The 14,192-nt window shown below is 40.4% G+C and overlaps 1 pseudogene; it reads left to right on the forward strand.

The window, feature by feature from the left end:
• Positions 1-6,746: 6,746 nt before the first annotated feature.
• Positions 6,747-14,192, forward strand: part of LOC116587207 — a 128,242-nt pseudogene continuing 120,796 nt past the window's right edge.

A 14,192-nucleotide genomic window follows, 5' to 3' on the forward strand; every position in this document is an offset into this window, starting at 1 on the left:
ATGCTATTAAGTTCTATCTAATAGTATATATAAAAAAAAAAAAAAGGCATATGCAGCATCCAGAAAGGGTGTGAGTGGTACCATCCCTGCAGTCTTTCACACCTTTCTTCTTCCTACTTGCTAGGATGTGGACACGATGGCAGGAATGAGAGCAGTCACCTTGGATCATCAGGTAACCTTGGCCATGGAAGTCCTACATGGCAGAGCCACCACCTAGAAGGATCCTGGGTATCTGCCAACATTGTGAGGTAAAGCAGCCACATGATACTAAACAGCCTACATCCTGACATTAACATGAAAAAGAAATAAAGCAAGATGAAAAAGCCAACTCTCGCCTTATTTAAACTATTGTTATTTTGATTTTATAACTTACTCAGAGTTGAACTTAACTTTAACTGAGACCTAAGTCTAACTGATAAGCAGCTTGACTTCTCTACAGTATGATGGAGAGAAATAGTAAGAAAAAAATGATTTGATGAGGCTCAATGGCTTCTTTGCAAACAGCCCATTGAGATGGGGACTCATATGGCACTTAACACTGCTGTTTGACCAATTAATTTGCATTAAAACTCATTTTCCTATCTTAGTCCTCTTGGGTGGAAAAGCAACCAAAATTGCATACTCCCTCTAAACCAAACTATCTCAAATGTTAATCTTCCGTAAGTAGCAGCTAGTGGAAAGGCAAATCATGGAGGTGGAAGTTACAATCACTGATGTGAAGTTTTAAAAGGTATTCTGCTGTCTAGTTCTGACACCAAATCATTCATTACACCCCCTGTCTGAGACACAAGACACTAACAACATGGTCTCTCCACCCTTAGGGCAGCCCCCTGAGGAGCTCGCATTGTCTTTTCATTCTAGATCTGGGCTGGGGGACTGCCAGGCAAATCCTATCAAACTCTGATGGAAACCAGGGTCAAGAACACATCACAGGCCCAAGCTAGAGAATACACCTCAAAAGCCCATCCAAGGCATAGCTCATCTGCAACCAGGCCATAGCTGTCTGCAGCAGGCAACTGGGGGATTTTGGCAGCAACTGAGAAGTCCAAACGGGAAGCATGGTAGGGACCAGGCACTCCCAGTACTTGCCAAGCCTGTAAATCACTGTACAATGAGCCCCAGACTCTGCCTATAAAACCAGAGCTTCTAAAGGCGCATGCTTGGCCAGAGCTGTAAGCCCTTATCACTAAGTAGGGTCTCTCATGCTTCAGATGAGGAGCTAAGAGCTTGAAGAGGATGAGGGACTTGTCTGCAGTCTTGCATGGTTTTAGAGGCAGTGCTGAACCGGACACCCATGCTCACCACTCTAACCTCCTGCCCCTCTGCCCTACTGTCCAGCCTCAACCTGAGGTAGTCATTCCCCTACATGCATAGGGTAGTCATACCCCTACATGCAACACCCAACCCCCCATGCCCAGCAGGTCTTGCTTATCCAGGAGTTCAGTCACCATCTCTCCCAGGAAGCCACTCTGATTACTCAGAGTATGCTAAAAGGCCTTCTCTGTGTCCCCAAATACTCTGCATGTGCCACAATCTTAAATTTTATACGGTTAAAATAATCTTGTTTGCTCACATGTCTTCCCCCACTGAAATTTAAATTCTGTGAGGGCAAAGACTCTTATTTATTTATCTCTGCCCCTAAAGATCTGCAGTGCTTCAGTATTTTATTTATAAAATTCAATTTAATTCTCACATCACCTTTACTGTACCCATTCTACAGATGAGGAGATGGGGGCACAGAGAAGCTCTGGAACTTGACTCAATTCCACAGAAAAACTATGTAAGGGGCAGAGCTGGAATTTAACCTCCCAAGAACCATGAATCACTCTGTTGGACTGTTTCATCTACATCAAATTAGGAGTTCCATCCTCATTTTTCAAAGGATAGTCAAGATACTTGTTTTGCCCCATCATCTCCACACCTGGAATGCAAGGTGGCTGTAGCAGACCATGGCTACGCCCTGCCTGTGGCCAGGGGATGTGACACTGTCTTCAAGTGATGTCCAAATGCTAGTATCTGTGTCTCTTGCCTCTGGGACTTTTTTCCAGAAGTCTCTGCCCATATGGGCCATATCAGAATGCCAGAGAACTTAATTTCTCCAAGGAGCCTTCAACCAATGACTCTGGGGAGTTGCTGTTTAAATGCCCCAGCTCCCTGGGGTCATTCTGAAGCATGTGTTTGCACCATTTCTCAGAGTTCCCCACAGGATTAAGCCCCAGGTGCCCACTGTGGTAACAGCGGTAGCATGATATCACATGCTGTATTATTGCCTTCCCTTCTTGGTATTGGAGTCTGATTCCCCTGTGAAGTCCTCTGTACTTCCCAAGCACACTCTTAACACTTTTGTCTCAAAGTCTACTTCTGCAGAGCCCAGCGGCTGTGTTACACAGCCAAGAAAGGCTCTTTCTTCTTATACAGCTCAGTGGACAATGCAAGGTATCTCTAAAATGCTATCAGTTTAACTGACTTCCATTTGATAATGATTTATGGAGCACCTATCATGTGCCAGGAATTATATTAGGTTCTGGGAATGCAAGAATGAACACGTGCAAAGGGAAATGGACAGTAAAGTATAGAACTGTCAGGGGGTTACTGAAGTAGATACAAGGGGTTCCTAACACAGATTAAAGGGGAGGGTGCCAACTAAGACCTCCTAGAAGAAGTTCTGTCAAAGCTGATGAGTTGTGCTAATCAGGTTTACCCCTGTGTCAAGGAGGGGGCAGGCAGAGGCAAAGTGTGCAGGGGTAGTCTCTACCACAGTGAGAAGACTCTACATCAACTTTCATTTATCACAGCTGCACTGGACCAGTAAACTCCAAAACCTCCCCCACATGACTCATTTTCACAGGAGTCTCCTAATCACTATTTTCCTTTGGAGTCAGGTTCAATGTTTGTGAATAAAAGGTTAACAAAAATATGTTTCTTTCCACATGAGAATTTGACCCTCAGTTTACTTTCTCCCTCTGTCCCTTGCTTAAGCTGATAAAAATGATGTCATCTCTGCACCAGAACACATTGCTCATAAAAAAAAATTGGTCCTGATCTGTAAACTACTTTTCTGGACAGGGTGGAACTATGAAGGGACCATAAGACAGGAGGGGAGTTGTGGGGCATGAGGTTTCTCCATCAGGGCTGTTTCTATACTCACTGGACAGGTGCTTCCTTCCTTCCATATGTGGGGCCCAAAGAGAGTCACTCCGGGCCAGCTGCTGGGCAGTGGCAAAGACTGCTTGAATGCCTCCTATGGAAAGGAGCACCTGACGCTGGCCCGCTGGTACTCTGGGCTTCCTGGTCCATGGCATCCTGAGTAGACTGGGGCCGAGGGGGGCCAGGCCCATCACGTGAGTCTAACTGATTTGTTTTTTAAGATTTTATTTGTCAGAGAGAAAGCACACAAGCAGAGGGAGTGGCAGGCAGAGGGAGAAGCAGACTTCCCAGGAAGCAGGGAGCCCCATGCGAGACTGGAGCCCAGGACCCTGAGATCATGACCTGAGCCAAAGGCAGACACTTAACCGACTGAACCACCCAGACATCTAAATGTTTAATTGACTCTAAGAAGAAGGTGCTCTGGCAGGCATTGCAGTATCTATGCAGAAACTCATCACTTAACTCTCAAACACTTCTTATAAAAGCCATTGTTGAGGAAGGACAATGAAATAACTATATAATTTTTCCTGTATTTGTCCCTTTGTCACAGCCCCTATACTAAAAATCCCACTCATCATTATTAATTATGAATCAGTTTTACCTTGTACTAAAGCCCTTCCTCTCTCTGAAACCTCCCTCCCTCTGTTGGCTTCCCACCCACACACCAAATATCATTAAGTCACAGCACTTTTCAAACACTATTTGTCCTTCCACATTTTTTTTCCTTCCACATTTTAAATTCAACCTAGGCTCCTTCCTGAGCGCCCAGCTGTTTAGATCCCCTCTTACTCATTTTCGTTCTGATTTATCTCATCACTTCTGTGGGTCCCAGCCGAATGCTTTCCTGGACTGCCAAGTACTTGTTACGCTCTGAGACTCTTTTCTGAAGCAAAATTCACGTCTTTACTGAAGGCTTTCCATCACTGCACAAACCTTTCTGGTCACATCCACCTGACCCCCCCTCGCCAAAGCATAAATATAAAGAAAATAACCTATAAAGAAAGAAATTACAAAGTTGTCAAATGGCCAGTTTTCTCATAGGTTTGTTTTTAGCATTAAAAACACTTTTGTCAGTATCTTTTATTACCTGCTTTTATCTTAAAATAGTTTTTCTACAGAAAAAGAAAAAAATAGTAAACCAACAGTGGTGTTGGGAGACAATTTAGGTCCTTTCCACTGTGGTTAAAAAAAGAGATTTCATGTGGGGCTTTCACAGCTCCCCTAAAGATGCAAGACTGTGACTTCAAGATCTTGAAATATCTATAGCAGAGGAAAAGCTGTATGCATACTGGAGAATTCACTGAGAATTCTGGGCAGGGAAGAGAATTCTGATTTCCTAAGAGGAACAAGCATCTGGGAACCAGCAGTTTTCTTTCTAAGAAAAAAACTGTTCTGCTATTTGAGTATGACAAAAAAATTAAAAATAAAACCATAAGTGAAATGCTCTAGGTACAATTAAGAATCACAATTAAAAATGTGTAACAGATATTCTGTATAGTATTATATTTTTATAAACATATTTATATTTATTGATTTTTCTAAATCACATTATCCTAGGAAGTCTAGGGGTTTTAGCTAATGAAGATACATTCAAAATTCCTTGAAAATAAAAGGCTAGAATTCCTTTATGGGTAAGTATCCCACCGCCATGGGCCTTGAAAGTTGAACCTTAAGAATCGTGACTCTCTACCACCCATTGCTGGCACCATCCATAATTGCAAGCACAGCTACTGAGAGGAGAAATTTAACCCCTGAACCACTGAGGCTGCCATGAGCTCCAGGGCTTTGGAGCAGTACCTACTGTTGTCTATTTTGTTTGCTCTGTTTGACAACATTTAGACAGAATTTTAAACGTTGAAAAGTAAATGAGAGAGGAAGACTAACAAAGGAGAGTAGAGAAAGACTTCAAAAAAAGAAAAAAACTGAGCACCTGGATGGCTTAGTCTGTTAGTCCGCCTTTGGCTCAGATCATAATCTCAGGGTCCTGGGACTGAGCCCTGTGTCAGCTGCAGCAGGCTTCCCACTCAGCAGGGAGTCTGCTTCTCTCTTCCCCCGACCTGCCCACCTCTCCCCACCCCCAACACTCCTGTGTGCACACTCTATCTAACAAATAAATTAAGTCTTTTTAAAAATGGAAAGAAAAGATTCTCTACTTTCTAGTTCCATCTGTATATAAACTGGAGATATTCCCTAGTGTCTGTACGTTTGTGTCCTGACTTCTATGAAAATATATTCAATTTTGTTTACTTGGCCGACACAAGACTTCATTAATCACCTAAGAGCAATAACATATTACTGAGCTCAATGAGGTCCCAACCATATTGTCATTATCACTGCACTTAGCAGCAGTCTAGGCCATGTAACCACTTATTATCAGAAACCAATCAAAGAAGCTCCTGGGAACAATGACTTCTTCATATGGCTCTGTCCCACCCCAGCTCTCAACACCCTCACTCACTCCTTTCCAATCAGTTTTATTTCAGTTTCTCAAGTACCCCACGATTTCTCCCACGTCCAGATCTTTGAATATGCTGTTGTTTCTGCCTGGAATATTCTCCTGCTGCTCACTTGGCTCACTCCTCTCTCAGATCTCACATCAGCATCACTTCCTTCAGAAAGGCCCTCCCAGGTCCCTCTCACAGACAAGCGTAGGAACCCCATAGCCCCGTGAAGGCCCCAGCACAGTCCATTAGCAAGTAATCATTTAAAGTACCTGTCCCCACTAGACCCTGAGCTTCAGGGAAGAAGGGACCATCCTATTGTACATACTACCATATCCCTGGAACACAGTGATATTCAATCAGCATTTACTGAATAAACAGATGAATCAATGAAACAGATACACAACTCAGGCATAATCTGAATTAATACCACATTAACACATAGCAATCCTCCACAGGTTGTTAGAGTCAAGACTCAGCTAGTGACAACAAGCACAAAAGCAGTCATGCATCCAAATATGAGGAAACTCTTAAGTCCTGCACATCAAAAATCAAATGTCAATTCACAAAGTTATGCCTTTAAAGCAACAAAGAGATAGAAGTATTAAAAAAAAAAAAAAAAAAAGGCAACAAGTGGTCAGCCAGAGGAGCAAGATGGCAGAGGAGTAGGAGATAGAAATATCATCAGGTACCAGGAGTTCAGCTAGATAGTTATCAGACCGTTCTGAACACCTACAAACTCAAAAGGAGATTGAAGAAAAGAAGAGCAGCAATTCTAGGAACAGAAAATCGACCACTTTCCGGAAGGTAGGATGTGCAGAGAAGAAATCAGAGGCAACATTCGAGAAGATAGACAGCAGTGGGGTGGGGCTGGCTCCTGGCAAGCAGAGAGCAGCAGAGCACAAAATCTAAACTTTTAGAAGTCTGCTCCACTGATGGACGTCACTCCAGAGTAAGCGGGGACTGGAGCTCTCACAGGGACAGTGTGGTCTCAGGACCAGTGGGGTCACAGAAAGACCAGGGATGTCTGAGGGTGGCAGAGCTGCCAGGTAACAGACTGCAGAAGCCGGCTACAGAAATGGAGCCGAAAAGTGAGCTCTCAGCTTGGGGTTACCTTAAACCATAATCCCAGGTCATTATTCTTCAAGCAGGGACCCCATGAGTGGCAGATCCGAAGAGACCCCTTCCTTTATCCTCCAGGAGGAGTGTTGCAGTAGTGCACTACAGGAATCAGCTGGGTTTAAAGGCTCCAAACGGGGCCATGCACCAGAGATAGAAACACTCCATCACATGCCAGGTGAGCATGAGTTGTGGCTGGAGACCAGGGAGACAGAAAGGATTGACTGCTTTTCTCTGGGGATGCACTGAGGAGGGGGGAATAGAGCTCTCAGCGCCTATGGGGCCAGAGATTGGGAGGCCGCCATCTCCATTCCCATCCTCCCAAGCTGTACAGAAAGTGTTCAGGGGAAAAAAAGCTCTGAGAGGGAACCTGAGCAGATTACTTAGCCTAGCCCCTGGCAAGGGTGGTGCAATTCTGCCTCCGGCAAAAACATTTGGGAATCATAGCAACAGGCCCCTCCCAAGAAGATTTGCAAGAACATCTAGCCAAGACCAAGTTTACCAATCAATCAGAATTGCTGAACTTCAGAGCTATAGGAAAGCAACACATAGAATTCATGGCTTTTTTCCCATGATCCTTTAGTCTTTCAAAGTTAATTTTTTTAATTTTATTTTTTTCTTATTCTATTTTTTTAATTTTTCTGCCTTTCTATTTTCATGGTTTTTAACTATTTTATCTTATCAATATTGTTTTTAAAATCATTTTTAATTTTTATTGTTATAGTCATATTTTATCCCTTCATTGTATTTAACCTTATTTCTTGTATACATATAGGGGTTTTTTTTTTTCTTTAAAGTTTTGGGATACAATTTCTTCTAATAGAGCAAAATACACCCTAAATCTAGCTCATGGCTTTGTTCTAGTCTCCAGCCTGATCACATTATTTCCTCTATTTTTTTCTTTTCTCTTTTCAACCAACTTCTCATCGTATCAACCACTGATCCTTTTTTAGAATCTGTTTAAATTTTTCATCTTTACAGTCATATTCCATCCCTTCATTGTGCTTTCCCTTATTTTTGTATATGTACAAAAATATATTTCTTTATTTAAAATTTGGGGAGGTAATTTCTTCTAAGAGACCAAATACACCCAAAATGAAGCGTGTGGCTCTGTTCTACTCACCAGTGTAATATATATATTTTTTCTCCTCCCCCCCCCACAATATATCTCCCCCAGTTTCAGGTCTCTTCTGATTTGGGTAGTGTATATTTTTCTGGGGTTATTGCTACCCTTTTAGTATTTTGTTCTCTCATTCATTGATTCTTATCTGGATAAAATGGCAAGGCAGAAAACTCACCACAAAGAAAAGAACGAGAGGCAGTACTGATGACTAGGGATCTAATCAATAGGGACATTAGTAATATGTTAGAACTAGAGTTCAGAATGATGATTATCAAGGTGCTAGCTGGGCCCAAGAAAAGCATGAAAAATATTAGAGAATCCCTTTCTTGAGAAATAAAATCCCTTTCTAGAGAAATAAAAGAACTAAAATCTAATCAAGTTGAAATTAAAAAAACTATTAATGAGGTGCAATCAAAAATGAAGGCCCTTACTACTAGGCTAAATGAGGTAAAAGAGAGAATTAGTGATACAGAAGACCAAATGATATAGAATAAAGAAGCTGAGCAAAAGAGAAACAAAAAACTACTAGACAATGAAGAGAGAATTCAAGAGAGAGTGAAACCATAAGACAAAACAATATTAGAATAACTGAGATCCTAGAAGAAGAAGAAAGAGAAGGGCAGAAGGTATATTGGAGCAAGTTATAGTGGGAATTCCCCTAACTGGGCAAAGAGAACAAGCATCAAAATTCAGGAGACACAGAGAATCCCCCTCAAAATCAATAAAAATAGGTCACACACCATCACCTAATAGTAAAATTTACAAGTCTCCGCCACAAAGAGAAAATCCTGAAAGCAGCTCGGACAAGAGGTCTGTAACATACAATAGTAGAAATATTAGATTGACAGCAAACCTATCCACAGAGACCTGTCAGGCCAGATGGGACTGGTATGATATATTAAGAGCATTAAAAGAAAAAAATATGCAGGCAAGAATACTATATCCTGCTAAGCTTTCATTGAAAATAAAAGGAGAGATAAAAACCTTCCAAGCAAACAAAAACCAAAAGAATTTCCAAACACCAAAACAGCCCTACAGGAAATATTGAAAGGGGTCTTCTAAGCAAAGAGGGAGCCTAAAAGTAACATAGACCAGAAAGGAACAGAGACAATATACAGTAACAGTCACCTTATAGGTAATACAATGACACTAAATTCATATCTTTCAATAGTTATCCTGAATGTAAACAGGCAAACTGTCCCAATCAAAAGACACAGGGTATCAGAATGGATTTAAAAAAAAAAAAAAAAAAGGCAAGACCCACTGATATGCTGTTGCAAGAAACTTATTTTAGACCAAAAGACACCACCAGATTTAAAGTGAGGGGGTGAAAAACCATTTATCATGCTAATGGACATCAAAAGAAAGCTGGGGTGGCAATCCTTATATCAAATCAATTAGATTTTAAGCCAAAGACTGTAATAAGAGATGAGGAAGGACATTACATCATACTCAAAGTGTCTGTCCAATAAGAAGATCTAACAATTTTAAATATCTATGCCCCTAACATGGGAGCAGCCAATTAATAACAAAATCAAAGAAACACATCAACAATAATACAGTCATAGTAGGGGATTTTAACATCCATCTCACTGAAATGGAGAGATCATTTAAGCAAAAGATCAACAAGGAAATAAAGGCTTTAAATGACACACTGGACCAGATGGACATCACAGATATATTTAGAACATATGTTCCCAAAACAAGAGAATCCACATTCTTCTCTAGTGCACATGGAACATTCTCCAGAATAGATCACATCCTGGGTCATAAATCAAGGCCTCAACAAGTACCAAAAGATTGGAATCATTCTGTCCATATTTTCAGACCACAATGCTTTGAAACTGGAACTCAATCACAAGAGGAAAGTTGGAAAAAACTCAAATACATGAAGGCTAAAGAGCATCCTACTAAAGAATGAATGGGTCAACCAGGAAATTATAAAAGAATTTTAAAAAGTCATGGAAACAAATGAAAATGAAAACACAACTGTTCAAAATCTTTGGAATGTAACAAAAGCAGTCCAGAGAGGAAAGTACATAATAATATAAACCTTTTCCAGAAACAAGAACAGTCTCAAGTACACAACCTAATCCTACACCTAAATGAGCTGGAGAAAGAACAACAAAGAAAGCCTAAACCTAATAGGAGAAGAGAAATCATAAAGATCAGAGAAGAAATCAATGAAATAGAAACCAAGAGAACAGTAGAACAGGTCAACAAAACTAGGAGTTTGTTCTTTGAAATAATTAATAAGATTGATAACCCCTGGCCAGACTTATCCAAAAGAGAAGAGAAAGGACCCAAATTAATAAAATCATGAATGAAAGAGGAGAGATGAAACCAACACCAAAGAAATACAAACAATCACAAGAACATATTATGAGCAGCTATACACCAGCCAATTTTACAATCTGGAAGAAATGGATGCATTCCTAGAGACATAAAAACTACCAAAACTGAACCAGGAAGAAACAGAAAACCTGAACAGACCCATAACTTGTAAAGAGATTGAAGCAGTCATCAAAAATCTTCCAACCACCCTCCTACACTGTTGGTGGGAATGCAAGCTGGTGCAACCACTCTGGAAAACAGCATGGAAGTTCCTCAGAAAGTTGAAAATAGGGATGCCTGGGTGGCTCAGTTGGTTGGACAACTACCTTCGGCTCAGGTCATGATCTCAGAGTCCCGGGATCGAGTCCCGCATTGGGCTCCCAGCTCCACGGGGAGTCTGCTTCTCTCTCTGCCCTTCTCCTCACTCATGCTCTCTCTCCCTGTCTCTCTCTCAAATAAATAAAATCTTAAAAAAAAAAAAGTTGAAAATAGAGCTACCCTATGACCCAGCAATTACCCTACTGAGTATTTACCCTAAAGATAAAAACGTAGTGATCTGAAGGGGCATGTGCACCAGAATGTTTATAGCAACAATGTCCACAATAGCCAAACTATGGAAAGAACCTAGATGTCCATCAACAGATGAATGGATAAAGAAGATGTAGCATATATATACAATGAAATACTATGCAGCCATCAAAAGAAATGAAATCTTGCCATTTGTGAAGAAATGGATGGAACTAGAGGGTATTATGCTTAGCGAAATAAGTCAATCAGAGAAAGAGAACTATCATATGATCTCCCTGATATGAGGAAGTGGAGATGCAACGTGGAGGGCTTGGGGAGTAGAAAATGAATAAATGAAACAAGATGGGATCAGGAGGGAAACAAATCACAAGAGACTCTCAATCTCACAAAACAAACTGAGGGTTGCTGAGGGGAGGGGGTTCGGGAGAGGGTGGTGGGGTTATGGACATTGGGGAGGGTATGTGCTATGGTGAGTGCTGTGAAGTGTGTAAACCTGGCAGTTCACAGACCTGTACCCCTGGGGCTAATAATACATTATATGTTTATAAAAAAATTTTTTTTAATTTAAAAAAAATCTTTCAACAAACAAAAGTCCAGGGCCAGATGGCTTCCAGGGGAATTCTACTAAACATTTAAAGAAGAACTAATGCCTATTCTCCTGAACAGTTCCCAAAAATAGAAATGAAAGTAAAACTTCCAAACTCATTTTTTGAGGCCAGCATAACCTTGATCCCAAAACCAGAGAGAGACCCCTTCAAAAAGGAGAATTACAGACCAATATCCTTGATGAACACGGATGCAAACATTCTCACCAAAATACTAGCCAATAGGATCCTACAATACATTAAAAGGATTATTCACCATAACCAAGGAGGATTTATTCCTGGGCTGCAAAGTTGATTCAACATTCACAAATCTTTCAATGTGATACAATACGTTAATAAAAGAAAGAACAAGAACCATATGATACTCTCAATAGATGCTGAAAAAACATTTGGCAAAGTACAGCATCCTTTCTTGATCAAAACTTTTCAGTGAAGGGACACCTGGGTGGCTCAGTGGGTTAAAGCCTCTGCCTCCAGCTCAGGTCACAATCTCAGGGTGCTGGGATCAAGCCCCATGTTGGGCACTCTGCTCAGTGGGGAGCCTGCTTCCCCCTTTCTCTCTGCCTGCCTCTCTGCCTACTTGTGATCTCTGTCAAATAAATAAATTAAAATCTTTTTTTAAAAAAAATTTTAAGTGTAGGCGTAAAGGGTACATACCTCAATATCATCAAAGCCATCTATGAAAACCTATAGATATCATTCTTAATGAAGAAAAACCAAAAGCTTTTCCCCTAAGGTCAGGGACATAGCAGGGATGACCACTATCACCACTGCTATTCAACATAGTACTAGAAGTCCTAGCCTCAGCAATCAGACAACAAAAAGAAATTAAAGGCAGCCAAATCAGCAAAGAAGAAGTCAAACTCTCACTATTTGCAGATGATATGATACTTTATGTGGAGAACCCAGACTCCCCTCCAAAACTGCTAAAACTCATACAGGAATTCAGTGATGTAGCAGGATATAAAATCAATGCACAGAAATCAGTTGCATTTCTATACACCAACAGCAAGACAGAAGAAAGAGAAATTGAGGAGTCAATCCCATTTACAATAGCACCCCAAACCATAAGATATCTAGGAATAAATCTAACCAAAGAGGCAAAGAATCTGTTCTCAGAAAACTATAAAGTACTCATGAAAGAAATTGATGGAGAAACAAAGAAATAGAAAAAAGTTATATGCTCACAGATTGGAAAAACAAATATTGTGAAAATGTCTATGCTACCTAAAGCACTCTGCACATTTAATGCAATCCCTATCAAAGTACCATCAATTTTTTTCAATAAAATGGAACAAAGAATCCTAAAATTTATATGGAACCAGAAAAGACCCCAAAATAGACTGAGGAATGTTGAAAAAGAAACCCAAAGTTGGCAGCATCACAATTCCAGACTTCAAGCTCTATTACAAAGCTGTCATCATCAAGACAGTATGGTACTGACACAAAAACAAACATATAGATCAATGAAACAGAACAGAGAGCCCAGAAATGGACCCTCAACTCTATGGTCAACTAATCTTCAACAAAGCAGGAAAGAATATCCAATGGGAAAAAGACAGTCTCTTCAACCAATGGTGTTAGGAATATTGGACAGCCTCATGCAGAAGAATGAAACTACCATTTCCATACACCACACACAAAAATAGACTCAAAATGAATGAAAGACCTCAGTGTGAGACAGGAATACATCAAAATCCTCAAGAAGAACACAGGCAGCAACCTCTTCGACCTCACCCACAGCAACTTCTTCCTAGAAGTATCACCAAAAGCCAGGAAGGCAAGGGCAAAAGTGAACTATTGGGACTTGATCAAAATCAAAAGCTTTTGCACAGCAAAGGAAACAGACAACAAAACCAAAAGACAACCAAAAGAGTGGGAGAGGATATTTGCAAATGACATATCAGATAAAGGGCTAGTATCTAAAATCAATAAAGAACTTATCAAACTCAACCCTCAAAGAACAAATAATCCAATCAAAAAATGGACAGAAAACATGAGCAGACATTTCTGCAAAGAAGACCTCCAAATGGCCAACAGAAACATGAAAAAGTGCTCAGCATCACTTGGCATCAAAAATATAAATCAAAAATACAGTGAGATACCACCTTACACCAATCAGTCAGAATGGCTAAAATTAACAAGTCAGGAAATGATAGATGGTGGCAAAGATGCAGAGAAAGGGGAACCCTCCCACTGTTGGTGGGAATGCAAGCTGGCGCAACCACTCTAGGAAACATTACAGAGGTTCCTCAAAAGGTTAAAAATTAAGCTACCCTATGACCCAGCAATCACACTACTGGTATTTACCCTAAAGATACAAATGTACTGACCCGAAGGGGCATGTGCATCCAAATGTTTATAGCAGCAATATCTACAATAGCCAAACTATAAAAAAAAACCTAGATGTCCATCTACAGATGAATGGATAAAGATGTGGTGTGTGTATATATATATAATATATATTATATATATAATGGAATACTATGGAATATATATATATTTATATATATATATATATATATATAATGGAATACTATGCAGCCATCAAAAGAAACTAAATCTTACCATTTGCAATGACATGGAAGGAACTAGAGGGTATTATGTTAAGCAAAATAAGTCAATCAAAGAAAGACAATTATCATATGATCTCTCTAATATGAAGAATTTGAGAGGCAGGGTAGGGGTCGTGGGGGTAGGGAAGGAAAAAATGAAATAAGATGGAATCAGGAGGGAGACAAACCATAAGAGACTCTTAATCTCAGGAAACAAACTGAGGGTTGTTGAGGGGGTCAGGGGAGGGATAGGGTGGCTAGGTGATGGACATTGGGGAGGGTATGCTATGGTGAGAGCTGTGAATTGCATAAAACTGGTGATTCACAGACCTATACCCCT

The sequence above is a fragment of the Mustela erminea genome, chromosome 3, assembly GCF_009829155.1.
Source record: "Mustela erminea isolate mMusErm1 chromosome 3, mMusErm1.Pri, whole genome shotgun sequence".
Classification (NCBI taxonomy): Eukaryota; Metazoa; Chordata; class Mammalia; order Carnivora; family Mustelidae; genus Mustela; species Mustela erminea.